The sequence below is a fragment of the Lathyrus oleraceus genome, chromosome 1 (genome assembly GCF_024323335.1).
Source record: "Lathyrus oleraceus cultivar Zhongwan6 chromosome 1, CAAS_Psat_ZW6_1.0, whole genome shotgun sequence".
In the NCBI taxonomy this organism is placed as follows: domain Eukaryota; kingdom Viridiplantae; phylum Streptophyta; class Magnoliopsida; order Fabales; family Fabaceae; genus Lathyrus; species Lathyrus oleraceus.
Window position 1 is genome coordinate 181,905,248 of NC_066579.1, and position 10,561 is coordinate 181,915,808.

The 10,561-nt window shown below is 40.2% G+C and overlaps 1 non-coding gene across 1 annotated transcript; it reads right to left on the reverse strand.

Annotated features, from left to right (window-relative positions):
- Nucleotides 1-384: 384 nt before the first annotated feature.
- On the reverse strand, nt 385-491 carry LOC127116205 (small nucleolar RNA R71). Its single transcript, XR_007801176.1, has one exon. It is a non-coding gene; the product is annotated as a small nucleolar RNA R71 (small nucleolar RNA).
- Between the last annotated feature and the right edge of the window lie 10,070 nt (nt 492-10,561).

Genomic DNA, 10,561 nt, shown 5'->3' on the forward strand with positions numbered 1-10,561 from the left:
CGAGATGGCAGAACCAGCTCGTGCTCTTCGAGATTACGCTGCTCCATCGCGCAAGATGAGCCGCATTCGAGTATTGCTCCACCCGCAATCGAAGCGAACAACTTCGAACTTAAACCTTCGCTGTTGCAGGCAGTGCAACAGAACCAATTTTCTGGAAATCCTACCGAGGATCCAAACCTTCATTTATCCGTATATGTCCAATACGCTGATACTGTTAAAGCTAATGGTGTCACTTCAGAGGCAATTCGACTTCGTCTCTTTCCTTTCTCGTTAAGAGATAAAGCTAGAAGATGGCTTCAGTCTCTCCCTTCCAACTCAGTCACCACATGGAATGAGTTAAAGAAAGTCTTTCTTGCCCGATATTTTCCTCCAAGCAAAACAGCTATGTTAAGAGCCCAGATAAATGGATTTAAGCAGAAAGATAACGAGTCTCTTTTCGAAGCATGGGAAAGATACAAAGACATGATGAGACTTTGTCCACACCATGGTTTAGAGGATTGGTTAGTAATTCATACCTTCTATAATGGTCTCTTGTACAACACAAGGTTAACAATAGACGCCGCCGCCGGTGGTGCGCTTATGGATACACCTTACGCTGACGCTTATCAACTTATCGAGAGCATGGCCCAAAACCATTATCAGTGGGGAAGCGACCGAACAATGGTAGAAAAACCTCAAACAAAAGGGGGCATGTACGAGATAAGTAGCCTTGATCATGTTAATGCAAAAGTGGATGCTCTTGCCCAGAAAATTGAAAGTTTAAATGTATCACCTCCAGCCACTGTGGTTGCCGTAACTCAAAATTGCGAAGTCTGTGGAATTCAAGGTCACACTCCTACAGATTGTCAACTCCTAACAGGAATCCAAGCAGAGCAGGTGAACTATGCTCAAGGAAATCCTTACTCGCATACCTATAACTCAAACTGGAAGAACCATCCTAATTTTTCATATAAAAGTAACAACGCTTTATACGCACCAGGTCAAGCTCCCAGTCAAGCCCCAGCTATACCTCCTGGATATCAAAAGCCGACCCCATCTACACCTAACAATAACGTTCCTAGGAAATCCAATTTGGAAATCATGATGGAGAACTTTATAGCCTCTCAACAACAAACCAATAAAGAGTTCTTAAACCAGAATGTACACACTAGCGAACAGATTAAACAACTAGCAAGTAAAGTAGATGCCCTGGCTACCCATAACAAAATGCTGGAAACATAAATCTCGCAAGTAGCTCAACAACAAGCGCCTACTGCTGCCCCAACTGGTACATTTCCTGGACAGCCCCAACCTAATCCGAAAGGCCACGCTCATGCAATTATATTACGAAGTGGAACAGAGGTAGAAGGACCGTCTGACCCAAGGATTGAGAACCAAAACTCTAAAAAGTCAACTGAGGAAGAAGGTAGACCTAAGGAAAAGGAAGAGTGTATTAAAGAAACCGTAGAAAACAAAGAACCTTATGTACCTCCGCCGCCTTACAAACCACCTATCCCTTACCCTCAAAGGCTAATTAAAACCAAAGACGCGGGCCAATTTAAGAAATTTGTTGACCTACTGAAACAATTAAACGTCACCATTCCTTTTACAGAAGCTATTACACAGATGCCTTCATATGCTAAGTTCTTAAAAGAAATTTTATCTAATAAAAGGAAACTTGAGGATAGCGAAACCGTTACACTCACTGCTGAGTGTAGCGCAATAATCCAGAATATGCCTCCTAAACTTAAAGACCCTGGTAGTTTCTCTATACCCTGTCATATAGGAAAATTTGTCATAGATAAAGCTTTATGCGATTTAGGAGCCGGTATCAGTGTTATGCCCTTGTCCATATGCAAGAGACTTGAAATGGGAGAATTAAGACCAACTAAAATGTCTGTGCAATTAGCAGATCGTTCCGTTAGATATCCCGTAGGAATTCTTGAAAACGTTCCCGTGTGCATAGGTCAATTCTACATTCCCACCGATTTTATAATTATGGACATAAGAGAAGATGAAGTTACCCTCATTATATTGGGAAGACCCTTCTTAGCAACCGCCGGTGCTATCATAGACGTAAAACGAGGACGACTCACTTTCGAAGTAGGAGAAGAGAAAATTGAGTTTATTCTTTCCAAATTTTTGAAAGCACCTGCAATAGAAGACACATGTTACTTCATGGATATCATCGATGAATGCATAAAAGAAACAGAATTAGAAAATGACGATTTGCCCGACTATCGTGTAGAAGACAGACTGAACCAATGTTTAGCAATAACATCAGATCCTACGCAATGCCTTAAGAAACCAACCCTCGATCTGAAAACACTTCCCAAAAATCTGAGATATGAATTCCTAGACTTAGAACTTGAACGACCAGTGATAGTCAATGCAGACCTAGGAAAACTTGAAACCGAAAAACTCCTACATATCTTAAGAAAATATCCAACCGCACTAGGATACAACATCACCGATCTTAAAGGGATAAGTCCTTCTATTTGTATGCACCGCATCATGCTAGAAGAAGACTGTAAAACTTCTAGGGAATATCAGAGGAGACTAAACCCGATCCTGAGTGAGGTAGTGAAGAAGGAAGTAACGAAGTTATTAGAGGCAGGTATCATATATCCTATATCCGATAGCAAATGGGTTAGTCCTGTACACGTAGTACCAAAGAAAGGAGGTATAACAATGATCGAAAATGAAAAAGGAGAAACTATAACCAAACGAATTGAATCGGGATGGAGAATGTGCATTGACTATAAGAAGCTAAACAAAGCAACCCGAAAAGATCATTTTCCTTTACCATTCATAGACCAGATGTTAGAGCGACTAGCCAAGCATTCTCATTTCTGCTATCTAGACGGTTACTCAGGTTTCTTTCAAATACCAATTCATCCTGATGACCAAGAAAAGACAACGTTCACATGTCCCTTTGGTACCTTCGCTTATCGACGAATGCTGTTTGGCTTGTGCAATGCTCCTGCAACCTTCCAAAGGTGCATGATGGCAATATTCGCCGATTTTCTCGAAAACATTATGGAAGTCTTTATGGATGACTTTTCCGTATGCGGACAAAGTTTCGAAGAATGTCTTGAAAACCTAGAAAGAGTTCTAGAACGATGTGTAAAAGTAAACCTAGTACTTAATTGGGAAAAATGTCACTTTATGGTACAAGAAGGAATTGTTTTAGGACACATCATATCAAATATAGGAATTGAAGTAGACAAAGCCAAAATAGAAGTAATCGAAAACCTTCAACCTCCGAAAACTGTGAGAGAAATACGAAGCTTCTTAGGACATGCCGGTTTTTACCGACGATTCATTAAAGATTTCTCTAAAATAACTAAACCTTTAACCGGATTATTAATGAAAGACGCTGAATTCATCTTCGACAATAAATGTTTAGAAGCATTTCAAACACTTAAACAAGCATTAATCTCCGCGCCCATAATGCAGACCCCGGATTGGAATGAACCATTCGAAATAATGTGTGACGCAAGTGACTACGCCGTAGGCGCTGTTTTAGGACAACGAAAGGATAAAAAACTTCACGTCATATATTATGCGAGTAGAACTCTAGATGAAGCACAAATGAATTACGCCACGACCGAGAAAGAACTCTTAGCAGTAGTATTTGCACTAGATAAATTTCGTTCCTACTTGGTCGGAGCTAAAATAATCGTTTACACTGATCACGCTGCCATTAAGTACCTCTTAACAAAAAAGGATGCTAAACCTAGACTCCTAAGGTGGATCTTGTTGCTACAAGAATTTGATTTGGAAATCAAAGATAAAAAAGGAACTGAAAACGTAGTAGCAGATCACCTCTTTAGACTTGAAAACCTGGAATCGGAAAGAACATCGATCAACGATGATTTCTCGTACGATAAACTTATAGCTAATTTGGAAGAAAATAGAGCTGATGAACAGGTAGAGACCACCTTGGCTGTATGCGTTACACCATGGTACGCCGATTTTGTCAATTATTTAGCTGCCGGAGTGGTTCCACTTGATTTATCCTACCAACAAAAGAAACGATTCTTCCATGACATAAAACATTATTACTGGGATGACCCTTTACTTTTCAAAAGAGGCCCCGATGGTATTTTCCGTTGCTGTATACCCGAAGAAGAGGTAGAAAGTATAATCCAACATTGTCATTCCGCTCCTTATGGTGGACACGCAAGCACATCCAAAACCTGCTCTAAAATCCTACAAGCCGGTCTTTATTGGCCAAACATATGGAAGGATGTGCATGCCGCTATCAAGAAATGCGATAGGTGTCAACGCACAGGAAACATATCTAGACGTGACGAGATGCCACAAAAAGGCATTTTGGAAGTAGAAATTTTTGATGTGTGGGGGATAGATTTCATGGGACCTTTTCCACCTTCTTTCGGTAACAAGTACATACTCGTTGCGGTTGACTACGTATCAAAATGGATTGAGGCTATAGCTTCTCCAACAAATGACACACGAGTAGTAATTAAACTCTTTAAGAATATAATCTTTCCAAGATTTGGTGTCCCAAGAATAGTAGTCAGTGACGGTGGATCGCATTTCATATCTAAGATACTCGAAAAATTATTGTTTAAGTATGGTGTAAAACATCGAGTAGAAACACCTTACCATCCTCAAACCAGTGGACAAGTGGAAGTATCTAATAGAGAAATCAAACAAATATTGGAAAAAACAGTCGCTACATCGAGGAAAGACTGGTCATCAAAATTACCCGAAGCTTTATGAGCATACCGAACCGCTTACAAAACTCCCATAGGAACAACCCCATTTAAGCTTATTTATGGTAAATCTTGCCACCTCCCGGTAGAGTTAGAACATAAGGCCTATTGGGCTATTAAAATTTAAATTTAAACTATAAGGCCGCCGGTGAAAAGCGAATTCTTGATATAAACGAATTAGAGGAACTTAGACAAGACGCATATGAAAATGCCAGAATCTACAAGGAAAGAACGAAAAAATGGCATGATAAACGTATATCAAGAAAAACTTTCAAACAAGGCGATGTAGTCCTATTGTTTAACTCTAGACTTAAGTTATTCCCAGGAAAGCTACGCTCTAGATGGTCAGGCCCTTTCCAAGTCACTAATGTCTTTCCTAGTGGAGCTGTAGAAATTAAAGGAAAATCTATTGAATCATTTATCGTAAACGGGCAGCGTCTAAAACATTATCACTATGATGAAAACAATGAAGACTCGCAAGTCCTGCACTTAGACGTATTGTCTCCAAAATTAATAGATTAACATTTAATAGTTTTATGTCAAGCTTGCAACATTAAACAAAGCGCTTCGTGGTAGACAACCCACAAATTTTTATTTTTTTCTTTGATTATTCTTTTTGATTTTATTCAGTTTTCATTCTTCATATTCTTTATTTTATTAATTTTTTCTTCTTTTCTTCTTTCGGCATCTGGCCAAATCCTGACTAAATTCTTGTTTTTCTTTTCTTTAGTTAACACTAACCTGATGGGACATATTGATCGCATGGGTATCAAATTCCGAGGGAGAGCTCAGAGACAAAAATTTGAAGAACTAGCTGAGAGAGAGATGCACCCAAGTTTTTATGCTGATGATGGTGCAATGACTATTCTTGGGCTAAGAGATAGTGTCCTATATCTGCTAAGTCAAATAGGGTGGGAAACCACTCCTATTCGGAGACAATTTGTTACTTACCGGAGGCTAACTCTAGAATTCCTTAGCTCCTTGATTTATTTACCAAACCATGGAAAAGGAATAAACCGAGGTTTCATTCAATTCAGGATGTTCAATATGGAGTATCAGTATAACATTCAAGAATTTACTAACCTTTTAGGGTTCCCTACTTCTTTTGACACATTCACCATGAGCCAAGAAGAACTTTTTGAATATAGAGAGCTTGAGCATTTTTGGGGAAGTTTGACGGGAAATGACGACCTTGAGGAACATGAGTTTCTTTCTGGAAACATACATAACCCGACTTTTCGTTATTTCCACAAGATCCTAGCACACACTCTTTTTGGGAAGAGATCAAACATTACCACAGTATCACGTGATGAACTCTTCATAATATTTTGTGCTTCCCAGAACCGTCCAGTGAATGGTGCCACTTATATGTTGGCGAGTTTTGACCTCCTTATTCAAGATGACCGTGCACCAATCCAAATAGGAAGATTGATAACTATGATTGCTAATGCTATTGGATTGCGTCAACCCATGCTTGATTTGAACCCTTTTTGTGGTATTGAGCCTATGAATATACTTTTCCTCTTCAACACTATGTTTATAGGAAACCTTGGACCTGAAGAGTTTGAACTATTAATTAATAACCAAGCTTTTTACCTATTCACCATGCCTAGCCCGATGACTAGTGTCCATAACCGAAATAATTGGCTTTACAACCTGGATGGAATAGCTTCTCCTGTTAGATCTGTTGAAACCATCCAAGATTATGAGATTCTTGACAACCAGATTCCTTATGCTGAGTCTGATCCGCAGACACCAACTGGTTACCATGATGCTGCCTCTCCACCTCATCCTATCCCGTCTGCAGAATCGGCAATACCTGATCTTAGACATCATATGCCCGGAACTGATTATAATACCGCTATTCAAGCCTTGATGTCAGAACAAGACGCCATCAGAGAAGAGTTAACTAAGATGGGACATGAATTTCTGGAATACATGAGTGGAATGACAAATCAATTCCACGAGTTGCTACACCGTGTCAATTCCTTTGCTCCTCCGACGAGAGATTCTACCAGTGGCTAGAAGAATTGGAGTTAATTAGTTTTAGTTTTAGGAAATTTATAGTTTCGTTTAACATTGCTTTTAATCTTAGGATTTATTTTTCGCATGTTTTATTTTATTTTCAAATATTACATTATGTTTATTTTTATGAAGCTATTGGCATTATTGGTTAAATTTTATTTTATTTTGATTTATGCACTATCTACAATTACCAATAATAATATTTACTGTATGCTACTACTTACATGGCCTATTAGAAAATATATATATACACTATGGTGTAGTAGAATAACATTCATGGCAATTCAAAAATATAACAATAGCAAATATAATAAACAAAACAAAAAAATTAATAATAACAAAATTTATTAAGCTTCCACGCATGCCATGTCACGAGTGTAGTGACCGTTGCATGCTCACCAGCGTGACGAGCGTCACACAAGCTGTCACGGTCGCCACGCAACCCATGACGCCCGTAACACACTCTGTCACGAGCGTGACAGCGTGTTTCCTCGTAAACGTTGTTGACCGTTAAGGTCATGACCGTTACTCCATCTCCCCATTCATCTCACCTCTTTACTCCATTCCACTCACATTCATCCATATTTATTTTTCTCTCACCCACTCCTCTTCCCAATTCCAAAAAATTTCCTATAAATACCTACAATCCATTTCTCCCTACACCACATCATTCCAACAAACCATTCTATACAAATATATTCCATCCTCTTTTCCTTCTTTCATCCTACCTATCAAAATGGCGGAGAACCAACATCAAGAAGCGCAATTCGGAAATATTATTTTCCGTTCTGAAGATGATAACTATCAACGGGAGCAGTTCGTTCGGTTCCAACAACTCGGTGTCATATCTACCAGGTACCCAGATTTAAATTGCTTACAAGAATTAGGATTACTTCAAGGTGTGCAATGGCTACTTAGGCTTTCTGATTTAACCTTTCTTTGCACACAAGATCACCCTACTTACCCATCACTCACCTTGGAGTTTTTAAGTTCTTATTCCTACACCACTCCACCCGGTGAGAACGAATACTTAACCGGTACCGCAAATTTCTGCATGTTCAACACTGAGTACTCACTATCTCAGGAGCAGTTGAGTGCCATGCTACACTTTCCTGTAGGAGACCAAGTCCACCCAAGAATCCCTCCAAACTCAGAGTGGAACACGAACGCATTCGACCTCTTTGGAAAAATATCCGGTGTGGAAACCACTAATTGGGATGCACTACTTGCTTCGCACATACACAACCCCACTATCCGGTATTTTATTCGTATTCTGCAAAACACCATTTTTGGAAGATCCAACAACAGTAAAGTCAACGCAAAAGAATTATTCTTCCTCCACTGCATCTTCTCAGTCGACACAAACGTAAACGCTGCCTCTTTCTTACTTCACCATATTCGTACCCTTTGTGCTCGAGGCCGTCAACCTTTTGTGATTGGAGGATTAATAACCACCATCGCACTCGGCTTAAATCTAGGGGACCGACTTCAGAATTTGCAATCTCTGCCACCCCTATTTATGGATATAAGCTATTGTCGCTCCAGCCGCTTAATCAAAAATAGGGTAGGCGGGAAGTATTATCTTATGGTGAATAACCAAGAGGTCCCAAGCGTTGTTTTGCCGAACATTGCCCTCACCGATGTCACCAACCCCAACCGATTCATCTACGATCTGAATGCTCCCGAACCTACCGAGCCTACACAAGCAAACCCGCCCCCAGACGAGTTTGATGAAATGGAGCAAGGTGATCAAGGTCCTGAACAACAGTCAGCCCCACATAATCCTTCCGATAATGTGGCTGGTCCATCCTCCCGACGTCGTCGAAGAAGAAGGTCCGCAACAAATGATGACATCATGGATGCTATTGAACATCAAGCCCAACAGCTTGATGCCATGCATGCGCAGAATAACGAAGTAATGCAACTGATGCGCCAGATGCAACAACAACAAGAAGAGAGGAATGCAATCACCGACCAGCGGTTCGCTGACTTGCTTAACAGGTTTGATAACTTGGAAGTACGTCAACGATCACCGGGTCCGAGAACAAGAGGTCGCAGGCAGAATTGAGTTTGGGTTCCTTTTTCTTTTCCTTTTCTTTCGTTTTTTTTGAAACATTGGGGACAATGTTTCATTTAAGTGTAGGGGGGAAAACTTTGTTTCAGTTATATTTATTTTCCTTTCAATATTTCCCTTTCAAGTATGTTATTTCCCTTTCATATATAAAAAAATAATAATAATAATTTATTTTAAGTCAAGTCCCTAGTGTGAAAAAAAATAATTTATTATCTATTCCCCTCAATTTTCTTGAGCCATAACAAAATTCAACACACTCAATAAGTATAAAGGATGCTTATTTTATAAAACTTGAGTGAAATTAAGACAAAATTATTACCGCCCCAACGCTCTAAAAACCTCAACATGTTAGATCAGGATAAGTACCTATTATACCAATTCCTTGCACTTTTAATTTTATAGTAACCCCGTGTAGTTTATACGAGAAGTCGACACCATCTTAATAGCAAACTACGTGGAGAGCCGATGAATATAAGTGAATGATTCCCAAAACAACATATTAAAAATCAGGAAATGCACTAATTAAGTTAGGTGATCCTTACCCGATCATTTAATCCAAAGGTTGGGGACCCTACACAAACATAGTATGAACGATCCATTGTGAGTTGGTTCAGCGGTTTCTGGTGCTGAACTTGGTAGGGCGGACTACGGTCCGATCCCCCGCAATTTGCAATGGACTAAATAACAAAGTTATCCAACTTATGTACCAGAACTTCTAGCTAAAAGGGGATCAGAATCGCTAACCGGTTACTCCACTATGTGCGCAAAAAGATAAAAGGCTTAATGTGATTTCGCTAGAATGAAAACGGGTGAAATAAGAGTAAAAGAACTAGGCTAGCTATAATAGCATGACTCGAACTGGTTTGCATAAGGCGGGGTTATCTGATGTTGTGACGGTAGTTGTTGATGTTAAGACTAAACTCAGGTTATTTCTAAACGAGATTTACTTACAACCTAGTACGAATTGATGTGTGTTTGGAAATTTCATCTGGCTAATATTTTAAATCGATTTCTACATTGTATCTTGCTTGAGGACAAGCAAAAGTCTAAGTATGAGGGAGTTTGATAACTGTCGCATCCGCGAAAAACAACCGGCGGGCTAAAACAAAAACAACACAGAGCCGCCACCGTGCGTTATTTATCCCAAAGAGGGAAAGGAAACGCTCGAAGTAAACCTGGGAAAAGCATGGTCTCGCGACCAAAGAGAAGGGATCGGGAGTCGGTTACGCAAGGGGAAGGTATTAGCACCCCTCACGTCCGTCGTACTCGACGGGATCCACGCTCTAAAAGATAGGTTAAGGTTGCCAAAACAAACATCACACACACAAACACAGGTGGGGGAAAAGAGGAGAGGGCTCGCTAGGATATCGCATCCTATGCCTACGTATCTCGTCTGGTACGAGAATCAGAGCTGCCGTAGTTCGGCTCACGCACGCCGAAACAAGACACACACAAACACAGGCAAACATGGAACCCGAACGCCAATCGCTGGACTTACATCGGCTTCCGAACCAAACAAACACACGCAGGATACGGACAGCCAATCGCTGGGCTTACATCCATATCCTGACACACAAGAAGAAACAAACAACAAGTTACTAAGGAGTCGGGAACTCGAGCCTAGCAACTGTCAAGCAAACACACACAAAAAAGAAGAAAAAGTGCCCGGAGAGACCTCGCACGGTCTCCTGCCTACGTACCTCATCTGGTATGAGGATCAGGGCGACGTAGTTCCCCTGAA